We start from the raw sequence: 27,304 nt of genomic DNA, 5'->3' as shown, positions 1-27,304 counted from the left end.
TTATTGGAAATCTTGGTATTGCGTACAAACAAATTCTTACTGAAAGCTTGTTCCGATTTATAGCTTTGATTTACTGCCGTTTTATAGTAAGGCGTGTTTTGGAAAATATATAATTCATGTAAAAATGTATTCGTAAGATGTAACATTTTAACATAACATGACTTAACATAACTTTTTTCAGCAATATCAGCAATAATCTGCCAAGTGCATCTTTAAAAAGTGACCAAACCAAACTTATGACAGTTCAAGTTAGAAATTTAACTTTCAGGTCCATGGTCAAAAAGTGATCAAATGGATTACAACTATTCCATAAATATAATTTAGTACTACAAAATCCCCTAAAAATACAAAAATAGTAAACAAAAAGAATTTGACTGACACGCAAACAGCACCAAGGGGTTAATAACTTAATAATGTAAAAGCAAGGTGACCAGAAATTGTGCAATACAGCCATGTACACTTGATCAAAGGCTTTAAACATCTAGTTGAAAATATGAAAAATGAAATAGAAACCAAGAAAAACTGGAGTCAGTTCATGGAAACATGCAGCTGTATGGAAGTCAATCTGTTGCTAAGTCCAGGTAATTGGCACTGAGGCAAATGATTAAATGAAATGGAGGTCTAGAATATCTGTGTTCTGAGAAATGTGATCAGGGAAATGTTATTGGTCATGATGTGAATATCAGATTTGCAAGCACTATTATTAGAACAGCACATCATTTTAAATGGCAGTAATCATGTTTCTCAACATTAAGTCAACATAATCTTATCTCTTTAGTAGCTCTTTGTAAGGATTGAACATATTTTCCTTTTTCATGCAGCCAATTTAAAAATGACTCAAATCGGCTTGTTTGTGGGATGAAGCAGAAGTGATCATTTACATGAGAGCTGTAATTGGCCCAGAATGTCTTATGAAAGGGCCATTTCCCCATTCCAGGAAAAGTGACAAGTGGCAAATGCAGAATACTTCTGGAATCTGATCTTTTCCCTTTTAAAGCATTCATTAAGCACAATGTTTTCATGCCTTCAATGCCTCCTTGTCGTTGTTCCAAGTAGATGACACTAATTATATTAATGGATCTCAGGGAAGATTAAGGACATTCTAATCTAGCCACGGTATGTCACCATCACATCAGAACCCAAAAGTGATGATAGGCCATTTAAACTGACCCAGCCCTTTCATGTATGTGAGGCCCATATGGATATGAAATGGGCTGAACAACTGGGCCCGGTTTATTATTGGCCACATAATGGCCACATGCCAATTGACAAAATGATTTTCATGCTAATTTGCACTATATTATTGCATTATATTATATTATATTATATTATATTATATTATATTATATTATATTATATTATATTATATTATATTATATTATTATAACTGGGCAACATGTGCAAGACCCGTCTCGATTCCAGCTAACCCATTTGGGTTTGAAATTAAGCCCATTTGGGTGATTTGAAGTGAGGTCCATTTGGGCCCATTTGAAGTGGGCCCCATTTGGGTTTAAATGGGCTGAAAAATGGGCTCTACATGGGATTGTTCGTGGGATCCATTATGGCCCCATGCCAATTGCACACATGAATTTCATGCAGGATTGTAGTTGCCAACAGGTTGGCCCCAACTGGGCAACATGCCCCAGCTTTAGATTTACGAAAAGGTTACTGCATTGGCTGAAATATGGATTGTAAGTGGGTCTGTCCCCATGTTCCATCAATTATTAATGATCTGATCTGTGCATGGTCATTTGTTTGAACAACTTTGGCTTAAAAAGCTTTGGTTGGGGTTTATCCTGTTGTTTGTCTGACAATAGTTAAAATTCCCATAGCATACAAACCAAACCAATCAGGATTATGCAAAGCAATAAGACATGTGATGTGGTCCTATTGCTTTTATTGTCAAATTTAGATTGGTAACTGCAATTTCTCCCTCCAGTTCCTCCACTATGCCTTTTCTCAAGAGAGCTGAGTTGACTTTTTCAGAGTTAATCACTCCTTCATCAATTTTTCAGAAAATAATCTATTTTTGTCAGTCTTTTAGATCAATACTCTTTTGGTCTACAGACATCCTCTATCACTTCATAATTAAACGCATGCCTTTGGGCCACCAGAGTTCATTTTATTTTTGGAATTGACAAATGGGATGAAGTCGCTGCCATGTGGAAAAGGATAGTACAGAGGTGATTATCCTCAGCCAGTTCAGAGGGTTGCCGTTTTGTTTGTTGAAGGGGATGATAGTGATTGCATAAGGTGTTTAAGGTAGTAGTAAGAGATAGAGCGGTCACTGAGTTGGTGTTTGACAAAAATATTCTATTCTATTCTATTCTATTCTATTCTATAATGAATTTAGGTAAATTGGGACACTTTTGCCATTGAGAGAAGTTTCAAAACATTAAAACTTGCTCATCAAGCCTGCAAACATGTATTTGTTCAAAAATACAGAAAAAAAACATGTAATATTGTTTTGTAATATATTGTAATATTGTTCAATTAAAATAATGGTTTTCTATTATAATATAGGCGTACTTTAATATATACAGTAATTCATTTATTTGATGCAAAATTTTCATTAACCATTACTCCAGTCTTCAGTGTCACATGATCCTTCAAAAATAATTGCTGCATTCTGCATTCCTGCAGGGGAGCATTTTAGGTCCTTTACATTAATAATCATCCTTATGTGTTTCATTTTTCTAGTTAATTTAACACAGACCTGCAGCATTTACATAATTGGCTGCAAAATAACCATTTAACACTTAACATTAAGAAAACATCATGTATTTTCATCTAGACAGCTCTATATCCATCCATCACCTTTTCTAATCAAAAGCTTTCATCCGGGAGTATCTGGGAGTCTCTCTTTCACATCACTAATCGTGACCATGTCCAAACTTAACCAGAAAGTTAAACCAAAAGTTATTTGTTTATAGTGAAATTAGATCATATTGTTTATAAAACATATCTTCATGCCATCATGTCCACTTTGTCGTATTGTTTGGTCACTCACAACAAATGAGAACCTAATAGATCCTATAAGATCCACAACAGGCTTCTAGGTTGTATGCACTGTATTGCACTTTGAGTAATGCCTTGACATTTCAGAACTATAAAATAAGCCATGGAATAAACTTATTTTACCAAATCTTAAATGGATGCACTTCAGCAACACTGACTTAGTTGGTTCCACAACGCAGCTCAAGACTCGAGCGCACTACGAGATGATCTGTTACAAATGGACTTCTGTCGGCTTTTATAGGAACTGTTTTGGACAGAGATATATTTTTTATGTGCTCACTAAAGCCTGGAATGAGACCCCACAGCACATCAGAACTATAACATCAATAAGACTATTTAAAATAACATTTACTCGTCATCTAATGGTGACTGAGATGGCTTCATGGCCTCCCTCTGATGCTTATTCTCTTGGTTTGTGTGTTTGTTGCTGTCTTGTCTTGGAGTTTTGTTGTGTATATTTATGTTCTGCATATATCTATATTGTATTTCTGATAGAAAAATAGGCTTTTAGATATGCAAGTAATTATTCCCATTCACATATTAAATAATGTGTGTGCCAAAAACTATTATATTATATTATATTATATTATATTATATTATATTATATTATATTATATTATATTATATTATATTATATTATATTATATTATCGTTCCAGTGTAATTTTCCAGTTCATATGCACTAGACAATTAAACATACTTGTCTTTGTCTGACATGCAGTGTTTAGCTATGCGCGCTCTCGTGTGATGTCAGCAGCGCGCGGGCCAGGGTAGTTGTGCTCGCTCGCGCCGGACTCAGTGTCAGAGAAGGAGAATCACGACGAAGATGGTCTCAATATGCGGAGTTCCCCTCGCGGATAGCCTCTGTTGGTACTGATTCGGAGTGTTCTCCCGGATAGCTCTGCTTCGAGGAGTTGCTTCGTATTCGGAGTGAGTAAACGCGCTGTTGCAGGACTGTCATAAAGACAGACAGAGGGTTAGAGATGTGCCAGAATTGTGTGTGGAGAGCATCACTGCGCGCTTTGAAGTTCTTTATGTGCGCTCGTCTATCCAGATGCTCACTAATGCATGACAACTATCCGTTTATTTACAAGCCAAAACGACAGGACAGGCCACGTAAATGAATGAACCACGTGTTATGAATGTGTATTGATAGTAGTTAAATAATCCCACCTGTCCTTAGGGAAAATCTATTGTTCTTATTCGAGTGTAATCTGCCAGTTCATAGTCACTGTGACCATGCAATAGCCTAAACCCTGTACGCGTCAGACACATGAAGAAATTGACAATTTTTTTTAAATTTCTATGATCTAGCTATTTATTTAATTAATGCCCTTACGAAAGTTTTTTAAATTGCAATGCTAGAACAGAACTAGGCTTTATTATCTTTTTTTTATTTACGATGTTTGTCTGAATTCACACTGACCTTGGATTAAATGTGGTCTTGTACACCAGAAGTGAAATGCATTCTATAGCTGGTTTCTAACTGATCTGAGATATAGTTGCTGATCACATTGGATCATGCAGCTGTCAGGTCATGCAGGTTAAGTCAGTCAAATTGTTTTTTAGAATATAATTGCTGGTCAACCAGCTATGACCAACTAGAAACATGTTTCAAAGCAGCTTAAACTGGATTTTTTTTCCCCAGCAGGATTATATTAATTTGATTGTAAATGATTAATCTACAATGCTTCCTGGTTGTAAATTAATGCCAATATAAAGTTAGTGTCTGGGCTAAGCAGCACCTTCCTTCTAAAAGTTATTTCAAAACACAAATAGACCACAATTAGTTATTTGATTAACATTTCTTTTTCATTTCTGATTTCCTCTCTAAAAGCCCTGCATGGAGAGAATGCGCAGTTCTGATATTGTGACATTTGCGATCATTAGTTGCTAAGTTAAAGGTGGTTAAAGTTGCCTAGGAGACACAGCAGTTTCATTATCTTCTCATCTAGAAGCATTTACTCAAACGGGCACCGTGTCCTTTCCACTATAACGAGTTCTGCATTTACATTCTGGTATAAGAGCCCTTTATTCGTTGCTATGGATGCTGTCTCTTTTTTTTGTATGCTATGGTGTTTTTGAAAACAAAAGATTGTCATATTGCTGCTCTGTGACAATATGAGCCTCCAGCAGCCAGGTTAAATCACACATGAAATTTCATTTATAAGTCCTATCTTTCCACAAAACAGCTCACAAGATTAACTGATAGAGTGCAGGATCTGGTGCAAAGGCTGTCATTTTATTGCAGCACACTTAATAATATAATAGCCTTAAGGATACAGGTGATCTTCTGTTTTCTGGATGCAAATAGGGGATGATTTCTAATTGCTTGGGCCGTTTTGTCCAAATTATACTGAAAACAGATCACGTTTCTCTATGAAAATCATACATCAAATCTCATGATAAATTGCTTTGATCTAGAAGCTGCCCTTCTACATCAATCAATCTCGACGTCAGGATGTGTCTTGGTCACTCTATGTCTGTGTGTGTCGTGCCATGGTAAAGTAGAGTATCTCCTGCTGGGTGCTGCATGGAGAATCTATTTTTAATTGGCTTTGTTGATGATAACAGAAACTTTGCAGTGGTGTGTGCCTGCTCATGAAGATAATTATGCTCACGGGAGTAGACAGTATCGTTTGGCACAGTTTATTTTCTTCATTACCGCTGGTGCTGCACGTTCACACTTGCTCGTCTGCTTTCACACATGTCAGAAGACCGGCAATTAGATGAGAAAAGCAGATTCAATGCCCAGACTTCTTGGTTTATTTCTTTAGGCTATTTTAACACGTAAAGTTATAGTTTTGACAAAATGCTGCAGTTAGAAAATCCCAAAAAGGGTTGTGACAGTAATATGTTGTTCATATGGATCATATCTAAAGCATTTTTGAATGGGAAATATCCTGAATATCATACACTCTAAACAACGCTGGGATGTTTGTTTGAACCCAAATTTGGGTGGTAAAATATGGACAAACCCAAATGTTGGGTTAAAAATGTAATTTCAAATTAGCCCAACTTCAACTTTCACTTTCAACTGTAAATTTTTAAATTGCAATTTTTAACCCATATTTGACCGAAATTTGGGTTGAAACAACCCAGCATTTTTTAGAGTGTAGTACTATAACAGAGTGATGAAACTGAGCCGTGATGTAATGCAGTAAAATGCAGTTCCAATGTTGTTGTTTTTTATTTATATATTAAAATAATCGTATAGATGTGTGTGCATATTAAACCTGAACAATTAAAAGCATTTTAAGCCAATCATAGGTTGATTTCCTTCCAGCCAGGCCAACAAAAGCTCAACCAATGGAAGGTGAATCTGTTTGTTTATTGACCCATGGCAGGCCCCCAGGAAAAATGACACACTTCACCTTTACATTTTTCTTCTCTTTTACATTTATCTCAGGAGTTAGAGGAGGATTAATCAAATTCAAATAAGTTTAAACATTATTACGACAAAGCATTGAGAGCTTCAGGTGCTTATTTGCCTTTTAGGGCAGTCTTTTAAAGATGTTTAAACTGACAGTATGCAACAGATCAAAATTTGTCCTTGAAAGAAGCGCAGCCTCTGTTTTCTCTTTGAACAGCTGATATTCATTCTGTTTCAGCCTCCTTCAGACTATCATCAAGGCTCTAGTGAAAGGCATGACAGCTTCTGTTCAAGTGTTTCACTGGCGAGATCCCAAGAGAGCTGAACGCTCCATTCATTCCACCAATTGGTCCATGGATTACATAAATATTCTCCTGTAAACAAACAATAGAAAACATCGCGCCATGCAACACTAACAATCACTGGTAGTTATTACTTAACAGTGAATTTTTTTACCCAATACAATACCACACAGTTACTTGGCATTTACTGTATAATATAAAATATGTAATACTGAAACAACTTATAATATATTTTTTGTTGTCTTTTTGGATCCTAATTATCCGACCAATGGCAGATTGCAATTCTTACATCCTAAAATAGTGAAATGCACAGAAATTTGTGATCATAACAGGTTTTTTTAGTGTGTGGCCAAAAAAATGAACCAACCAAAAACTGTTCATTTAATTAAATTTAATATAAGGTTTAATTTTATTTATTTTATTTTATTTCAAATAATGCAACCTGTGATCTCTCTATTATGACCATATCATTAAACTGTTATTTCATAAGTAAGGTTCATGTTGGTTTCATATAAAAATGATGATAAAAAAGAACATCATAATGTATTTGTAACAGTTTGTCACTCTATAAAGGCGCACAATGAAGGAGATTCAAAATAGTCAATTGTCTTATACAAAATACAAAAGTCTCTATTATTATCCACAAACTAAAACGTGTTTTGCCCTCGGACAAATGAATAATTTACATATACATGATATTTTTTGCATTACCCCTTTTTGTGATTGCATGGGTGTATTCGACAGGGGACACTGATGGATCAGATTCACACATTACTAACATGTGGGCTTATATTCATCTCACCATATGGGGTACATCATGTGGTGTTCCTAAGGAGTTAAAGACCACACAGTATTCTAGTGATAAATCCTAATCTTATGGTGTGTTCACACCGAACGCGAATTTAATTATTTGCGCGAGGAGATTACATACAAAGTCGCAAAGACGTGAATAGACGCATTGTTTGCTCTGGGCGTCGCAAATGGTGCGAATTGGGCGACGCATTTGGCGAGAATGTCTTCCGCGCAAATTTAAAAATTTGAACTCCAGCAGAAGATTCGCATGACACTTTGTTGCACCAGCCAATCAACGAAGAGCTAAATGATACATCCGGTCTATCACTGTTGTCGAAAATGGAGGAGATGCTAATTGTGTTTTCTGTGGGTACCACTGTAATCCATCAGCCGGAAGTTGAAGCCTCGCGGGAGCCGCCATTGTACCAGAACTTCACCTGCTGTTAGCATTCCATTGACTCCCATTCATTTTGACAGCGAGTCCAAAGACTCCATTTATCCATTATTTATTTCTAAAGAAAAACGACAATGTTTAAAAGGCTCCATTACCTTGTATCTTACGTTATGGCCCCGTAGAATCAGTTTTTGTAAAAAAAAATAGGCAATTTTTCAACAATTGCGACTTGCGTCATAACGAATCGACTGAATGAAAGAGAAATGGCTGTATAGACAGGAGGAGAAGCTCGCAGGAAATCGGGGGACGTGGAGTCATAAAGTCAAGGAAGAAGCCCATAGAGAGTCATAAAGTTGATCCTGCTGCTAGTGATATTTGGAAGGGAATTATTCAGATTTCATTCGGCACAGCTACTAGAAGACATAAAGGTTGATCATGTGAAGCGCAGTACGTCTGGTGATCAGCTTTTAACGGGCTTCAATTCTTCCGTTAAAATAAATGGAGTCGCTGTGTCTATTTCTTTTACTGTCTATGGTGGGTACCCTGAAATATACGATACCAGGTGGTATGGTTACAGAGACTGGGCAAAAAAATTAAAGAAGTTGGACTACCTGAGTGATGAAAATATACACAGATAGTGCTGCAAACCCAGACACGTCGACGTTTGGCTTTTCTCCATATTTGGGACTTCCACAACAAGTACAGAGCAGCAATATCTTTTATTTCAGACATGATGGAAACGTATGCCAGAAAGAAAATTGTGTTTTTGTTGTTGTTATTGTTGTTTTATTCCCCAAGAGTGACGTGACGCGGACGTGCCAATGGGTTCAAAATGACGTGTATTTGACGCTCTATCCGCGTTCGGTGTGAACACACCATTAGGCTCTACATAGCAGGGCTTGTTGTATAAAAATCTGCCTCCGGAGGGTTATAAAGTGCCAGGGATCACACTCTTATCTGTTATTTGTTATCTTAAATTGCCGGATTTGAGCGCATCATTACATCGGACCTAAAAATACACCACAACAATCTAGGGACCAAGATATCCTGGCTTTGAGTCAGATCTTCCCCTGCTAACTGTCAAAATGTCTTACACCAAGACAACAGCTTATTTTATTGTCTTCTCTGTGCCGTACATACCATATGTCAAGTAAATAAAACAGATTGGTGCATGTTGTGACGCTTTACAACTCTCCCTTTCTGTCAAATAAACCATGTGCCTGTGTTTGCCCCGGATAACTTGTCTGTGACGGGAGAATAAGGGGTCACATTTATACGGAGCTCTTATCGATCGCACACTGCAACCCTCACAGATGTGAATTATTTATCAAAGCAGTGTCTTCATGCATGGCACACTATTTGTGTCATAAGCCTAGAGTAGGCGTACGGTGAATGTTGTAAAATACGATCAATGTTGTTTTGAAAGACCTGTTTTACATTTTACATTTTGTGTTTGGCTAAAAACAACATAGTGAGAGTTTTATCAACCCAATGATACCCGTGTTAAGCCCCACTCAACCTGCTGGAAGTAGCCATCAGAGGATGGGTACGTGGCGGCCATAAAGGGATGGACATGGTCAGAAACAAAGCTCAGATAGGCAGAGGCATTTAAACGATGCCCAATTGGCACTAAGGGGTCTAAAGTGTGCCAAGAAAACATCACTATTACACCACCACCACCAGCCTGCACAGTGGTAACAAGGCATGATGGATCCATGTTCTCATTCTGTTTACACCAAATTCTGACTCTACCATCTGAATGTCTCAACAGAAATCGAGACTCATCAGACCAGGAAACATTTCTCCAGTCTTCAACTGTCAAATTTTGGTGAGCTCTTGCAAATTTTAGCCTCTTTTTCCCATTTGTAGTGGAGATGAGCGGTACCCGGTGGGGTCTTCTGCTGTTGTAGCCCATCCGCCTCAAGGTTGTGCGTGTTGTGGCTTCACAAATGCTTTGCTGCATACCTCGGTTGTAACGAGTGGTTATTTCAGTAAAAGTTGCTCTTCTATCAGCTTGAATCAGTCGGCCCATTCTCCTCTGACCTCTAGCATCAACCAGGCATTTTCACCAACAGGACTGCCACATACTGGATGTTTTTCCCTTTTCACACCATTCTTTGTAAACCCTAGAAATGGTTGTGCGTGAAAATCCCAGTAACTGTGAACAACAGACTCTTAAAGTTTAGGATTTAGAAGCCATCATTGCATTCTCATAATTGTCCATCTATAATAGCAAAGGAAAAATTAGCAAATTTGCATATTTAGTTATAAGGTTATCTGATAATATTTCCCTCAATGGAACAAATTTCAAGTTTCTATGGGTGCATGTTCCTTATGGCTGCATTTCTATTAACCAGTCCTAGTTTTGCTCCCTCTCATTTCTTGCATTTTCTATACAGCATATCATAAATCATTTAACAGTGTTTTTATACTGTATAGGGGGAGCAGCGTCAAAATCTGTGCCAAGCGATGGCGAAGACTGCCAACTGACTCTCAGGCTGATGAATTGTTGTTTTTTTAAAGCTAACGTGGACATTTAATGATTAGAAGCATTTAAGTGTACCATATATTGATTTGCAAAATAATGCTTTAGATTAATTAACCTGATTCATTTAATTTTGTTGTAGGCTGCTTTTTGTGAAATCTCTCCCATGCAGATTCAGACAGTCCATTTACTTTATTGCCCTGCCTGTCTGCATATAGAAATCATTACACACTTTAGAGTCAGCAGAATGGTTGGTTGAAGCAGTTTAAAAGAAGCAATGCATGAAATAAGATGCATGAAAATTGTTCTACAAAAAGGGATCAAAGAAAATCCCTTTTTTTCCCGCACAGTGGAATATCCCTGTGAGACATTTCTAATGCTTTATAATATATAGACTACTGCACTGTTCTGTAGGCTACAACTAGATTCTAACCTTTTTATGATGAACAGGTGAATGATGCTTGTTGTCTCAATTCTGTTTGCCAATAAATTGTTTACTGTTTGCTAGGCAGTTGCTATGGTGTTTGGAGTGGTGGTTTGGTCTTTGCTAACAATCTCAGTTCAATCACCAAAAGAGCAAATCTTCTCTAAAATGTTCTTGTTTCCAGAGATTTTTAACCCACTTTAGTCAAAAATTGTAAGTTCGACTGATTATCAAAGTAATAGCGCATGTCTTTTTTTTAACAAAGCTGCACAATTTGAGATACCATTCATGTTTGTAGCACGGATAGTACAATGAAATCTCTAAATGTATGAGCAAAACTAATACTGATGCTTGGCTAGGCAAGTACAACTAATCAACATTGCAATCAATCCATGAAATATAGATGCAAAACCATTGCAATTTCTGATTTATTTGATTGTTACAATCTTACTGATGAAATGATTGTGTTGCAACTTGCAAGTGGCTTATACAAGCCTGGAAATAAAATGGAATGATAGTTGAATCATCATTGTCCAAATATAGATTTGGATAATGTCAAATCTGATTGATGCCATCTTTGCCTTTCTTTGGTATTCCAGCAGCGTCCGGTGCACATTGATGTTGCGTCACTGAGCACGATCTTTGTTTGGGGAGGCAGATAGCCAATGGGAAAATCACTCCCTGGGGATGCACTGTTATTTGAAACATGAGAAGATGAATCACATGTAATCTGTGCTTTGTTCTTCTATATCCCACACATAGGCTTGCCTTCAAGCGGCTGGCATCTGCAATTTATAGGCTAAGATTAAAACAACCTTTGTTGTCCAGCTAGCTAACCTACAGTTCATCTTCAATTTGCTGCTGCTAGTGCTAAGTATGTATATCTGATCCTCTGTAGATGATTGGATGTGACTTGGCTTGTGTTATTTTTGGCCGCACATGTGATGTGATGCTGTAAACAGATAGATATGGGTATGGCTGGAGACGTCGCTGTAATGCAGCGTTAATTGGCTTTGTTCAGCATGCACAGATGTGTCGGAAGGTGTTGGATTATTCGAACGAGTGATCAGTTGAATTGATTTAATCAGACTTTGTTTAGACCTTGAAAATTACATCAACTACAATGTAGGAATATTTTGATGCATTTGAGGTTAAGGGATACGACAGTCAAAACAATATTTTCAAAGGTCTGAGGTGGAATAAAGACCGGCAGATGAAAATATGTGAGAAGGGAATGCTTGGAGCCATTTCATCTGACACAGCTGGAGCTCTTTGATAGTTGTATTGTGATGGCTGTTCCTCCAAGCATTAATGGCATGAAATCCTCAAGTCCCCATGAAATTAAGATTTAAGTTTCTTTGGGCTTTTAGTATGAAGTTGTTAGTCTTAAGGTTATCTACAGTATAATAGTGCTCCAAAACAATGACAAAATTCACATTTAGAAGATATAACTTATAAGCGTTCAAAATTTCCAGTCTCTCACTTCCGCCAATGTGGATTAACGATTTCGATGACATCACTCTGCACTTTAGCTTTTCATCAGATTTTCTGTCCAATCAAATGCTCTCTAGAATCTAAAGCGTCCCGCCCCCTACACTATAAATAGACACTGAAGCTGCGGTTGAGATCGGTCACTTTTACTATTTTCTATATGGTGAATGGCACATAATGCACTACAGTATATAGGGGATAAGGAACGATTCAGACAGTGTCGCACACAGTCTGGTCCAGTCCAGAGACACGATCGACCACAAAACTAATCGGACCATTTGAATTCTACACAGAATGCTATATTTTAAAACGATATGGAGGAGATTAGGAGGAGAAATGGTTAGGCAGACTCGGCGCTAGATATAAATTATAAAAAAAATTAAAACCAACATAAATTACACACATAAATGACAAATCCTCAGCATGACTATGTTCACTCTTTTGCTTTAGTTACAGTTTCATAATACATCTAAAAAGGGGAATCTATTAGACTGTGGCTGTCAAATGTGGTTTTGGTTCTGGACGAGCTGTGATATAAACAAAACGCTATTGGATATTTAAAAAAAGGGGAGGAGCTGCTTTTTATATCCCACCCTGTCTTCCTGTAGCGTCAACACACAATAATGCCGCCCGTTTCAAAGCACTTTAGTGGGCCTTTAATTCCTTCTAGAAATGTTTATGAGTATTTAGCTGAAACTGCAAACCTTAACCAGTCTTATTTGCTAGTTTAGCTAGTTTAGCTGGCTCCCAGACTAGTGTTCAGCTGTTTTCATAATTTTTGGGCAGTAGCGTTTCTCGAATGTTCTTCTTCTCTCCATGAAATGTCCCCTTTAAAGGAGTAGTTCACTTTAAAAAAAAAAAACTTTTGCTGATAATTTACTCACCCCCATGTCATTCAAGATATCCATGTCATTCTTTCTTCATTAGAGGTTTCTGATGAAAACATTCCAGGATTTTTCTCCATATAATGGACTTCAATGGGAACCAAACAGTTCAAGGTCCAAAAGACAGTTTCAGTGCAAACTGCAAACTGTTCAAAGGGCTTTAATCGATTCCAAACGATGAATAAGGGTCTTATCAGTTTGGACTGAAACTGTCTTTTGGACCTTGAACCGTTTTGTTCCCATTGAGAGAAAAAATCCTGGAATGTTTTCATCAAAAACCTTAATTTCTTTTCAACTGAAGAAAGAATGATATGGACATCTTGGATGACATGGGGGTGAGTAAATTATCAGCAAAAGTTCTTTTAAAAGTGAACTACTCCTTTAAAGCTCTTGAAACAATGTGTAAAAAGTACTGAAGACCACAATTAAACAGATGTAAGAACATTATTGTAATTCGTCAAAGTTATTTAGCTATCAGCATATGGATGAAAATAATTATATATGGCCATATATTTCACTGGTGAAGCTGAGGTAGTGGGGTTACTATTTTTTTCAGTCATGCAACTTTTCAAGCTATCACTTATTCAGCCAGAATCAGCTCACGAATGCGCTGAATCGTTTAGAGCGGATTATCACTCATGAACTGTTTAGAACACAGTGAACAAAGACAGCACAGAGTATTTAGGCGTCTGCGGGTCACTGTGTCTGCTGCTTGTGAACGATTTACTGCAACAAGGATCACCATGTTTTTTGGACATGTGTCATGGTATTACTAACATGGTATTTTTTGAAATACCTTGGAATACCATATAAATATAACAGTGGAAAAAGATTAATTGTTCATATAACTATAGCTTCCCCACAGCCAAATATTATGCTACATGGCATTAGGGAGTCCAGATTACCTGATTAAGTAAACAACCATGTCAGTATGCCAAAAAAAATGAAAAAAAAATTGAAAATTGGCCTTGAAAATTGTCCTGCTGTTGTAAATTATGACTTAATTGTAGTTTTGAACCTCAGGCTTTAATAAATATTCAGTTAATCAGTGTAAAATCTATTTTTATTTTAATTAGTTATGACAACCAGCAGCTCCAAAACCGAGTTATTTCACAGTGTGAAACTGCTTATCCACTGGTATTTTCAGTTGTTTATAATGAGCATTTGATGATTATTATATATTGTATGTGAATCTATTGATAATTAATAGTTAAATATTATTAAAAATGTGTGTATTCTATATATTTCTACGCTTAATAGGTTACCCCGGTCACGTCATGCTTATCAACATTCAATAATACCAACATGCTAAGGTAGCTGCTTTTATAGCCAGTAGAGAGCTACACAGGTTTTTTTTTTGATGACCTGGGAAAGACTATCTTTAATAGCTCAGAATCTGCTCAGGGAATAGCTGTCAAAAGCTTTTCATATCTGGTACTGAAACTGCACAATAGAGCGGTGTCAAAACAGTGTGATTGTGGCACTCACTTTGTGCACTCAGAATCAATCAAAAGATGCCTGGACCAAGAACAACTCAAATATAAAAAGTAGTTTTTGTGCTTTCATATTTATTTTGAAGATCCTGAGAGACAACATTGTTGTTTCAAAGATGGATATGTCTGTTAAATGCACAGCATTGATATATTTTCACAGCTGTGTGACAGTTATGGTAATGACAAGTGAAGGTACAGTATGTTCAGCTGGATTTATTATGTACACCCACCACAAAGTTATGAGGTCTTGACCTACACCCCCTCAAAAATCAAAGAGCTAGTCACAGAGATCATTTATGTTGCCGTCACATGGCATGATCATACTGGAAGAGAAATATTAAGAGTGAGTGGTATGGATAAAAGCTTTTGTAATGGTAAATTGTAATATTTCCGAAGATATAGTTATTTTTGCTGAAACTCAAAAACATGGTATTTACGTACACACTACGATTTAAAAGAGAAGGTCACTATGATTTTTTAATTAAACAAACCAAATGTGAAATAGAAAATGTAATTTATTCCTGCAATGGCAAAACTGAATTTTAAGCATCATTCCTATATGCTGATTTGCTGCTCAATACATATTTCTTATTATTATCAATTTTAAAAAACGTTGTGCTGCTAAATATTTTTGTGGAAACTGTGATACAGTTTTGATGAAGAAACTAATTTTTATGAAGTAGAATATTTTTCCTATTTTTTACAGGCCCATGGTAAAATAAGGGTCGACCCCAATGTACACAATTTTTTTTTCCTCCCTTATCACAGGGCCCAGGACGAGGTTTGTGGTTGTCCTACTCCTGATGAATAACCATTACTCATGGAACCTAGAACAGCTAATAGGACATTGATTAGGGAATCAGGGTCAAACGCAGATAAATCCAAGCAACCTCGAAACCACTGAGTCTGATCCCCCCCCCTGTTTTTAATTTAATGTTAGGCCTACTTTAGATAAGTGTACGTGAGAAATCACAGGCTTGGCCAATCCAGAAGCTATTATAAGAGAAGTAAAGTTTATGGACTCATTCCTAATAGTGGCCAAAACCTCTACTGAAGTAAAACGATTAAATTAAGTTCAAGTGTATAATTTCAAGGGGACTATCAAACTATCTTTGATTGTGTAAGGGTGAATCCGACCATATTAGCCAATTACCTCTGTTTGATGAACAAAATGTTTGTGATGATTGTGTCAACAATTCTTGTTTTTTTAATGGAATATTTCAGTATTTGTCATAATTGATTTAATATTTATTGTGCACATCTTTTTTTTTTTTATGTCATGTGCCCTCGTAATCTTTGATCAAAATAGCTTCCCCTCCCTCTTGAAGCAACATCTCTTCTCTGATGACATGTTTACTGGCGAGGGGGCGGGACAACCTGTCACTCACATGATATCACAGAAATAGCAAACCACAACCGTCCAATCAATTAATGGACAAAATAAAGTCCCACCCTACATTTCTTCTTTTCTTTTTTTTTTTAAAGCCGTTTCACTCAGAAAATACGTCGGGGAAGAAAAGACTATTGCAATTTCCTTTTCATGCCAACTTTAATGGTGGACACCCCATGCACGTTCATCGGACAATCTGTGTCATACAGGCATGAAACACACATATACCATCATACCCATCAGCTCCAGTGAAGAGTGATATGTGGCATTTATCATCAGGGTGGAAATAGGATAGTGAGGTGTCTGTAGTGACAGTGGTGTTACAGACTTACTATTCACTGCTCATCCACTTATCTGTGTCCATGTAAGCCTCCTGAGGATGGAAACGCACAGGCATAAAAGTCCCTCAATAAGCTCGTTCAAAGGTCAGGCAGCTTTTTTAAGGATCAGACTTAAAAAAGGTTTCAAGGTTGCTTGGATTTATCTGGGTTTGACCCTGATTCCCTAATCAATGTCCTATTAGTTGTTCTACACTGTAAAAAATATTGATGGTTTAACTTAAAGTAAGTAACCTGGTTGCCTTAATTTTAAGTTCATTGAACTGGAAAAAGTGAGTTATTACAATGAAGGAGAATGATTAACCATCAGAAACTCAAAATGATATGTTATCTGAACTAAATAAATTATTTAAATTGATTTGACAAAAGAAAAAATGTGATTACTACACTGTAAAAAATATTGTTGGTTTAACTTAAAAAAGTAAGTAACCTGGGTTGCCTTAAAATTTTAAGTTGATTGAACTGGAAAAAGTGAGTTAATACAATGAAGGAGATTAATTTAATCATCTGAAACTCAAAATAATAAGTTATCTCAACTAAATAAATTATTATATAGTTGATTTGACAAAAGAAAATATGTTGTGATAACAAATCTTGAAAATATTTTTTACAGTGTATAGGTTCCATGAGTCGCGGTTATTCATCAGGAGTAGGACAACCACAAACCTCATCCTGGGCCCTGTGATAAGGGAGGACTAAAAAATGTGTGTACATTGGGGTCAACCCTTATTTTACCCTTGGCCTGTGAATTGAAAAACTCAAAAGTGACAGTAAAAACATGTATTATGAGACAAAAATATTCTACTTCATAAAAATTAGTTTCTTCATCAAAACTGTATCACATGTAGTTTTCATGAAAATATTAAGCAGCACATCTGTTTTTAACATTGATAATGATCAGGAATATTTATTGAGCAGCAAATCAGCATTTTATAATTATTTCTGAAGGATCATGTGATGTGAGACTGAAGACTGGAGTAATGATGCTGATTCTCCATCACAGGAATACATACATTTTAAAAATGTATTTAAAGAGAAAACAGTCATTTTTAATTGTAATAATATTTCATAATATTACTGTATTTTTATATCAAATAAGTGCAGCCTTGTTGAGCAAAATACATTTCTTTCAAAAACATTCAAACATCTTACCGACCTGAAACTTTTGAACAGTAATAATAGATACAAATAATTAAGATGAACACAATATATTCACTCCTGCTTCATGCTTTGCTGATTCATTAATTAGAATAAATGATGATTGCAGCTGTTTGAGGAATATTGATAAGTTTCATTTACAGTTGAATGCTTTTGAACTTGTTTCAGCGTCAGTGTAAAATTCTCATTATTGGATGTGAATATAGTCTTTCTTTTTTTAGTGATGTAGTCCAGCTGCAGTACTTTAAACTATCTAGGGCAGTGATTTATGATAAATATGCGTTGCATAATCATCCATAGTTGAGATAACACATACATATGGCTTATAGTGGAGAAAATGCTTGTTGTTGTTGCTAAAGGCTGTGTGTCCAATCAAACTGTACCGTGTTTTATCAGAGCTGTGACACAGTGAACTGTGTATGCTGAAGACATGAGGCGTCTCTCATGGGATGCAGGTTCAAGTCAGGTTATGTCCTGATTTTACTATATCCAGTTTACAATTTAAAATAAAGGCAAAAAATGGGATGACATTACATCAAACAAAGTTACCCATGGCAAAATAAAATGTAGACATGCTTTTTTTGCGCAGTGAATTACAGCATGAACACAAAACAATCAAAATTCTGTTTGTTTTTCATTAACAGATCATTATAAATATTGTCAGGGTCTGATTTTAAGAATGTTTTTATTTACTTTTATGCCATAAAATAATTTGTTCAGTGTTGAATTGCCAAAAACGTCCTACTCAAATAAATATTGAGGGCTAGATTTAAGATTTATATATTTTAATTGCATAAACTTTCCACCCATGTGGATTTCACAGTTTAAACATAAACTAATAAACTTAATGTGATGCCAATCATCCATTTAAACTCATTTCACAAGAATCCCTATTTTAAAAATGTTTAAAAAAAATTCACAATAACTGGTTTATGATTCTAAGCATTTTGAATAAATGCAATTAAAAAAATTATTTAATGATTTAAATACAATCAAACTAAACAGAAATTGTGCTCTTGCCTGTTTCATACATGCATGTTTCATGTATGTCTGACTTAAGCTTATTAGTTTGTTCATGTTAGAATTGCGTAATCCAAATGCATTTTATTTGCAATTCAAATATAGTATATCTTAAATTAACCTTAATATTTAACCACTGTAAAAAAATATTTTCAAGATTTTTTATCACAACATATTTTCTTTTGTCAAATCAACTTTGTAATAATTTATTTAGTTGAGATAACTCATTATTTTGAGTTTCTGATGATTAAATTAATCTCCTTCATTGTATTAACTCACTTTTCCCGGTTCAATCAACTTAAAATTTGAAGGCAACCCAGGTTACTTACTTTTTTAAGTTAAACCAACAATATTTTTTTACAATATAGTAATCACAACATTTTTTTCTTTTGTCAAATCAACTTAAATAATTTATTTAGTTCAGATAACATATCATTTTGAGTTTCTGATGATTAAATCATTCTCCTTCATTGTATTAACTCACTTTTTCCAGTTCAATGAACTTAAAATTTTAAGGCAGCCAGGTTACTCGCTTTTTTAAGTTAAACCATCAATATTTTTTTACAGTGCACATAAGAACCACTGTTCAGGTTACATTTTGCCATATTGGTCCAACTTTATGACTTATGAGTGATGCATTGTGTTCCTCATGCAAATGTTGACAGTCCTCCCTGGCCCAAGTCAACACCTTTACGTTATAGCGTTAGCCTCGGGTCATTGCTCTTGATAAATTGCTAGCTGTCCTGTCATCGCTTGACCTTACAAAATCCCAGCACAAAAATAAACACCTCTGCACAACTGCAGAACCATCAAATCAGACAACCTGCTTTCTCGCAGGCTTATCACACTAGCCCACGCGTTTGTAGGTCATCTGCCACATTGTTCTCACTTTTATTGTTTGGCTGTTAGTTTGCCATTAGCATTATTAGTCAGGCGGACAGAAGAGTATACGAGGCCTTTAAATGCTAGGTGCTGGGAGACTTGCATGACGTCTCTCCTCCTCAAACAGTTCCTCTGACTCAGTTTCTGTTTTGTTCAGTTCTCAGAAGCAATGGTTTTATTACATAACCATGTGCGAACAAGCTATTTATTTCCCAATGCCGTCATCAAGACAATGTCATCGAGAGCTACTCTCGCTTCTTGTCAAGTCATGCTTTACAAGGTTGTGTCGTCTTGTTGCAGATTGTCAAGTCTGTGTGGAAGCCGAGTGGAAGATGAGATCAGGCCCTTGTCCTTGATCCTCAGAGCAGAGATTATTCCAACAGATTTTTTCCGCTCTTATATTGTTTGCCTGGACAAAGGCCCTGAGGGGCCCTATGTTTTTGGTCCAATAAATATGAGACTTTTGTTTGTGTGAATATTTTTTTTTTCTGTGCTTATATTCAGTATAAGTGTTTACTAATTTTAATTTTAATTATTATTCATATCCATAATTGTCCTTTATTTCAAATGCACTTTTCATGAGTCGGTGCTTCATTAGGCAAAGCAATATGCTGAATACTTACTTCCCATTGAGGGATGTAGATTTATTAAAAAGCTATGATCTACTCATACTTCAATAAAGTACAATACAAAATAAGAGTCTCATTGCATTTTGAAACCTACTTCAAAGTTTGAATTCTCAGGCCACCAAAACGCTGTAAATAAATGGCCTGAATTCTGTTTTTAGTTGAAAAATGGTGTTGTGTAAGCGGCCTCTACATTAATAACTAATGATTTTACAGCAGAAATTAATCAATTCAAAATTTCCTAAAGCTAGGCCTAGATGATGACTTTCTTCTAGAGCTGCTGTACTGCCAAAACAATCTGTGTTGCATTCATTTCCTGCATTATCATCACTGCAAAGCTGCTTTGAAACTATTTTTATTGCAAAAAGCAAATGAAGGTGACTTGACCTGACTTGATTTTTCCAGAATTTTGACAGAATGAATATCATCCAGGTACTTTTAGCCTACTGTTTTTCACAAACTAGGGAAGTAGGGAAGTATTTGATTTCAGAATTTTGTAATTTGAGTTTAGAAAAACATTTTTTTTAAAAAAAAGGCACTACCACAACATTTTTCCCCCTCATTATTCATAATCCTTCACGTTCATGCTTGTGGAAAAAAAGCAACCTTAGCCATGCTTAAAATAGGCCTCATAATACAAGATTTAATTTAATTCTTGTTTTTCATTCTCTTTGCAGTGTGGTCCATGAGATGAAATGTCATTATATATGTTTTAATTTAAGCGCAGATTGCACATCTAAAGCAGAAAATTAGCTGTGTGAAGTGTGCGGAAAGGAAAGTTGCAAACACCTCATCCCTTCTGTTAGTGCTATTTTAAAGCTTGTTATACTGGGCTGTATATGGATTAAGACCGGATTAACCTTGTTTGTTCTGACATTTAAAGTAATGCTTCTTTATATTTAGCATATTTTTGTGAACGAACTTCACATCTGGGGTACATGCTGAATCCAAGCCTTTGTGCATAGTGCTGTGTATACACATTCTAAAAATTGCTGGGTGGTTTTAACCCAACTTTGGGTCAATTATGGACAAACCCAGCCATCGGGTTAAATTTTTAATTACATTTTTAACCCAACGTTTGGGTTTGTCCATATTTGACCCAATGTTGGGTTAAAACAACTCAGCATTTTTAGAGTGCATATATACCATTTCACAAGATGTAAACAACACTGGTCCAGAAGCACTTCCTGTTTCAGTTTGCAACTGTTTTCTTTATTTCACATGTAAAGAAAACATCTTAAAGATGTTTGTTTAACTTTTTGATTCAGTTTTAAATGTTCTGTTGATTGTATTTTATCCCAGCTTTTATGTAGTGTTAAAAAAATGAAACAGGAAGTGCTTCTGGACCAGTGTTGTTTACATCTTGTGAAATGGTCTATATATATATATATATATATAGAGAGAGAGAGAGAGAGAGAGAGAGAGAGAGAGAGAGAGAGAGAGAGAGAGAGAGAGAGAGAGAGAGAGAGAGAGAGAGATTGTTCAGCCAAATTGACCTTTAATTCAAGTTCGCAAAATGACGGAAAAAAAGACTGCAAACCATGCAAAAATATATGAGAAAATGTAACTTTTACTAACATATAAAACATGTATTTCAAAAGGATTTATCAACATAATATAGCAATAATAAAATAAGAAACAATACATTCACCCAAAAAATAAAATTGATTTAATTGCTTTAATTCAACATAAAGGAAGATATTTTGACCAAATAATGGTGGACAGTAACAAAGTATTTTTACTTCTGTTGTGGATTCGCTTACCTGAAACCCTGAAAAAATTACAGTCGTTTGGCAAATAAATAAATGAAAGACAGTTATACACACTCTAAAAAATGCTGGGTTGTTTTAACCCAATTTTGGGTAAAATATGGACAAACCCAGCCATTGAGTTACATTTTTAAATTTGATTTTTAACCCAATTGGGTGGGTTTGTCCATTTTACCCAAAATTGGGTTAAAACAACCCAGCATTTTTTAGAGTGCACATATTGCCAATGACAAGGAATTTATTCATTTATAGTGTTAATTCATTAGCGAATCCACAAACCCATTCTCTCAAATGGCTTGGGTATGCACGCCCCTGGTATATGCTTCGGGACAATTCTCTCAGCTGAGAAGAGTTCTGCCGCCTGAGACAGAACGCTTAGCAACCAGCACCAGAACTGAGCAACAAGGGCGGCAGATCGCTCTATGAGGTCAAACCCTCTCGTGAACCCGCAACACGCAACAGAGATTTGCACCAAAAGAAGTGCAGCTGCTACTGCGTACACCTTTGCCCATGTCTCAGGCAGAGTTTTACCATGTTTACCAGTCACAGAATGGGCCCACAGAGACCTCTGTTTAGTCATAATAGTCATAAACTGTGAGTGGTAAGACTATGACTGAAATGACGTGACAAAATATTGACAAAATTTAAAGAACATAGTTGTTGACATAAAAAAAAAAAACGGGAAAAAAGAACAGAATTTGTTTTGCCCAAAACCCATCAACAGCATGCAGAGATGTTATCTTCTGGTGGTGTTGTTCAGCGGGGGCTAGACCAGGCAGCTGGCATCATCAGGAACCAGATCCGTTATCATTGCTGTGGACTGTCAGTGAGGGGTGTCGTTTCCAGCCTGAGGATCACCGATAGTGCCTCAATGCTGCATGAGCATTTGGCACTGAGCTCATTAACGCATATAGAGCCTTTGTATAGTGTCATTGAAAGCCACAGTGTGCATCGATTTTAGTAGCTTCTCATCCCTGGATTGAGTGAGACAGAGAAGAGCTAAGTGGCACAGGTGATAACAAGGTGAGGCTATAAATAGCTCTGGAAAAGCACTTTGAAAAAGGACAGCATACTTGTGGTGTTTGATAAATGTCTTAATTCAGCTGCTGAGCATTTGCCCCTCCTCTAGTCCAGAGCCCCTAATGTACTTATGATGGGACACCATCTGTTATGTTATGTCTTAGCGGAACAGAAACACATTTATTTATGTATTTATTTGGCATGATTTTTCATTTGTGCTTCTCTTAAAAGGATACTCCACCAAAAAATTAAAGTCTGTCATCATTTACTCACCCTCAAGTTGTTGCAAAGCTGTATGAGTTCCTGTTTTCTGCTGAACACAAAGGAAGGTATTTTGAAGAACGATTGGCATTTTTTTTTGTGTTCAGCAGAAGAAAGAAACTCATACAGGTTTGCAATAACGTGAGGGTGCAAATGATAACAGAATTTTCATTTTTGGGTGGAGTATCCCTTTAAATATAAAGCTTTTATTGTGCGTTTTTTTAAATAGTCTCTACCAGTCGATCTACGGACGCCGATCCAAGTGTGTTGGTGAGATGTGAGGTGATAAGGTGAGCGCGAACAGTAGTCTACATGTACATATTGATGAGAAGAAAACGGTTCGTGTTTGTGTTTCTCCCGGAAACAACGGACCATATGAGATTCTGCACAGTTCAGCGCACATGGATCGGCGTTCGTAGATCGACTGGTAGAGACTATTTTTCAAAGATGGCTTCTTCCTGTTTTCGCGAAGTTGACTGTGTGTATAAAATATCTTCTTATTAAACTGTATGGACACTGACAAAGTTCTCAATGCTTCGGTTTGAATGTAGGGACTCTTGTTATGCTGTCGTGCTGGTGTGGGGCTATTTTGAGCCTTGTTAGTGGTAATAACAAGCGATTTTTATTTGTCATTACTCTATGCCATATTTACTAGCGTTATAGGCTAAACTGTTTTAGAGATAAAACAATTTACATTCGGCAATCATGAAAACAAATCTCAGATAACGGTTGACTAGGTAACAATGTGTAATTAGACCAAAGGTTCATTTTTGCGCCGGAGTTGTCCAGTTTAAAGCAACTAAAATAACTGTTTATTTTTCGTCCTTTCGTGTTGATCAGTTTTAATCGTCTTCTTTTGATTTAGCACTAATTTATATTTATTTGTTATGCTGTTCAGTAACATTGAGCTGATGCAGTGGCAGCAGATGTCTCTGATGATTTGGTGTCCCACATATCTCTCTATATCAAGATCCGACCAAACAATTCGCACTGAAGCATGCAAATCTGTCACATTTCCAAGCAATGTTTTCTTCATTATTAGGCCTCCGGCGAAGGCTTTTACCACACTGACCGAGACGCATATAACCATTCATTTACCATTTCAAAAGTCATATTTCAATCTTACTGTTGTAAAATTATATCTGTTAAAAATCAATTAGCTCAAGTTTGCAAGAGTAACAAAAAAAGAAAAGAAAAATATACATTAGAAGTGGTTATACCCTGTTTAAGGAGCTGTGTTAAGGTTTAAAAAGAAAGAGTGTAGGCTATAGTTTTGCAAAATTTGTTCTCTCTTATCATCCTAGATCTTCACACTCAGAGACAGAGCAGATGAAATAAGGAAGAAGCTGAAAAGAGACTGTTTGATTGATGTTACATTTATTTCTCACGGCAGAATGCATAGGCGTCATGCACCCATTCATTTTTGAGAGGGTACCACTGCAGACCTAACACACATGGTGCCCTTGACAAGACGAGACATGACTAAAGGAAAAAAAGTGTATGATGTGTTGGTCTTGAGGTTTTATTTAGCATGCTAGATGCTTCAGGATATGAATGTTAATAAATCAAGCAAGACTGCAGTAGAACATGATTGTAAGGGATCATCATGCATGAGCAGCTTTGACATTTTGAAAATCCATTCTATTGAAAAGGTGACATGACACTCCATTCAATGACCATATTTAGACATGAATGTTTGATTTCTGATTTCTTTTTACCTAATATAATTATGCTTCCGTGTTGTTACCGTTAACTAAAACTATTAAAAATAATCATTACATTTACATTTGCTTAAAAAACGCATTTTTTAAAAGCAACACTTGACCCATATATCCTAACACTGACTATTCTATATCTATTAAAAAAACTTGCTTGGGGTACTGTGCTAGACTATGGACTAGTCACAGCACTTGCATATTGTTGCCCTATTGTTGGTTTGATTGCTTCTATTGTTATCCTCCTCAAGTCGCTTGTGTCTGCTAAATGATATGTAAATGTACATTGATGCTTTTGTCCAAAGCGACTTACGAATGAGAACAATAGAAGCAATCAAATCAACAAGAGGGCAACAGTATGTAAGTGTTGTGTCAAGTCCCGGTTAGCAAAGTGCACGTTGCAATTTTTTTTTTTATAAATGAATAAAACAGAGTAGAATATAACAAGTTAGAGCTAATATTAATGGGTCATGTGTTGACGAAAACGATTCTTGCTGTTCTCGGCCGTTTTTTGTTTTTTTGGGGGGGGAAATGGCATAAGACTCTGCTTTGATTGAGTTAGGCAGGTCATTCTACCAGCAGGGATCAGACAAGGAAAAGGTTGACAGTTGCAATCAGACGGATGCAGAGGTTTGACAGTACATGCTGGAAGGCCTGCCGAGAGAGCATCTCAATAGTCCAGTCTGGATAGATTAGGACTAATCTTCCTAATGTGGTCTAAGGCAAATCTGCAGGTTGTAGCAATATAGTCTGTGAAGCTTAACTGATCATCAATCACAACTCCAAGGTTCTTGGCTGTCCTGGGAGGAGTTATGGTTAATTAACCTAGTGGAATGGAGAGGTTGTGATGAAGTATTGGGTTGGCTGAGACCACAAGCAGCTCTGTCTTCGTAAGGTTGAGTTGAAGATGGTGGTCCTTCATCCTGCCAGAAATGTCTGTCAGGCAGGCTGAGATGCGAGCAGCTCAGATCATCTTTTTGGAATTAGAGGTAGAGTTGTGTGAAAACCATGTTTCCGAATGAGAGATCCCATTAATGACATGTAGATGGAGAAGAGAAGTGGTCAAAGCACTGAGCCCTGAGGCACCCCATTAGCAAGATGTTGCTAATTCGACAGTTCACCCCTTAGACAGCTCACACTGAAGGGCCTATCAGAGAGGTAAGACCTGAACCACTGGAGTGCAGTTCCTGAGATGCCCTTTGTCATGAGGGTTGAAAGGAGAATTTGGTGGTGTCAAAAGCAGACAGATCCAACAAGATCCAGCCTCAGGGCTTCAGTAACCGAGAGCAGGGCAGTCTCAGTTGAAGCCAGACTGGTTGTTGTCCAGGAGGTTGGTCCGTTTGAGAAAGGTAGAGAGTTGGTTGAAGAAAGTTCGCAATAAATGGAGATGAGCATGGGATAGGATCAAGCGGACAGGTAGAAGGGTGATTGGGAAGGAAGATTTTGGAAACTTTCTAATAATATTTTAAAAAATAATAAAATATAAAGATAAAATAGAACACAAATATTAGATTAAAAACATAATTTCAAGATAATTTAAAAACAATTCAAAATAAATATCAAATAAAATATAAAAATAAATTAAGTTAATTCAAAACATGAATAATATAATATGCCTATATATATAGGCTATATTATATTAGTATATGTATTCATATTTTGAATTTAAATGCAAAAATACAATTAATTAATTCAAAAAGAATATATACTTTTTGAATTTGCATTTAAAATGGACTTGGTTCAAACATCTGTGGGGAATTTGCATTGGCATTGCACTTTATGGGTGCAAGAAAAGCCATGGTAGTTCATCACTGATTTTATAGAATATCTTTGAATCTATACAATAAAAAGGGTATTTTTAGCCTCCTTCATGTAAAATCTCAGTTTACATGGATGCAATGCATGCCCTCTGCTGGCCAGATTGAATATGTAAAGAAAATCAATCTTAAAGCCAGCTAAATAGCTCTCATTAGCAAAAGTGATGTTTTGATTCCATAAAATTTAGCACCAGTGAAGCAGGAATGGAAATCGATTGGGAATTTTTATGATTAAGCTGCAGTGGCGCCGTCTAATTTGAAATAATGGTTTCAACTGGGCAGGATATCGATTTTTCTGAAAAGAGAAAAATACTCTCATTTGTGGAGGATTTTTTTTTTTAATAAAGATATTGATTAGTTATCAGGATGTTGCTCACAGAATCAGGAATTGATACAGTATTAGACTGCAGAGAAACTGACCTAGAAATTATCACTGTTTAATCTTATATTTTATCTAATAAGCAAGGCCATCTGTTTTTTTTTTTTTGTTTGTTTGTTTTTAGGATGAGAATGAAAGGTCATTTGGTTGGGCTGATCGTGCAATTTATCAGTCAGTCTGTTTTCCCACATTCCCATCTGCCTTTCCCCTCAGGCTACATGTAGAGTCAGGTCTGATTTAACGATGCTCAGACTAAACAATCACTTAACTAAAC

General features: G+C 36.2%; 1 protein-coding gene across 5 annotated transcripts in view; it reads left to right on the top strand.

Annotated features, from left to right (window-relative positions):
• The window catches only part of pkib (protein kinase (cAMP-dependent, catalytic) inhibitor beta), a 35,197-nt gene that overhangs the window by 606 nt on the left and 7,287 nt on the right, over positions 1 to 27,304 (top strand). The window contains exon 1 of one of the 5 annotated variants that reach the window (XM_039693079.2): positions 3,776 to 3,947. The exons of 2 other annotated variants lie outside the window; for them this stretch is intronic. The gene's annotated coding sequence lies outside the window, so the exon portion shown is untranslated. 2 more of the 5 variants (XM_089118845.1, XM_089118843.1) reach the window with 2 other exon arrangements.

Source organism: Pimephales promelas, chromosome 13 (genome assembly GCF_988280905.1).
Source record: "Pimephales promelas chromosome 13, fPimPro1.hap1.1, whole genome shotgun sequence".
NCBI classification, from domain to species: domain Eukaryota; kingdom Metazoa; phylum Chordata; class Actinopteri; order Cypriniformes; family Leuciscidae; genus Pimephales; species Pimephales promelas.
The sequence above is the reverse complement of the archived record's forward strand: the minus strand, read 5'-3'. Positions and strand labels throughout refer to the sequence as shown.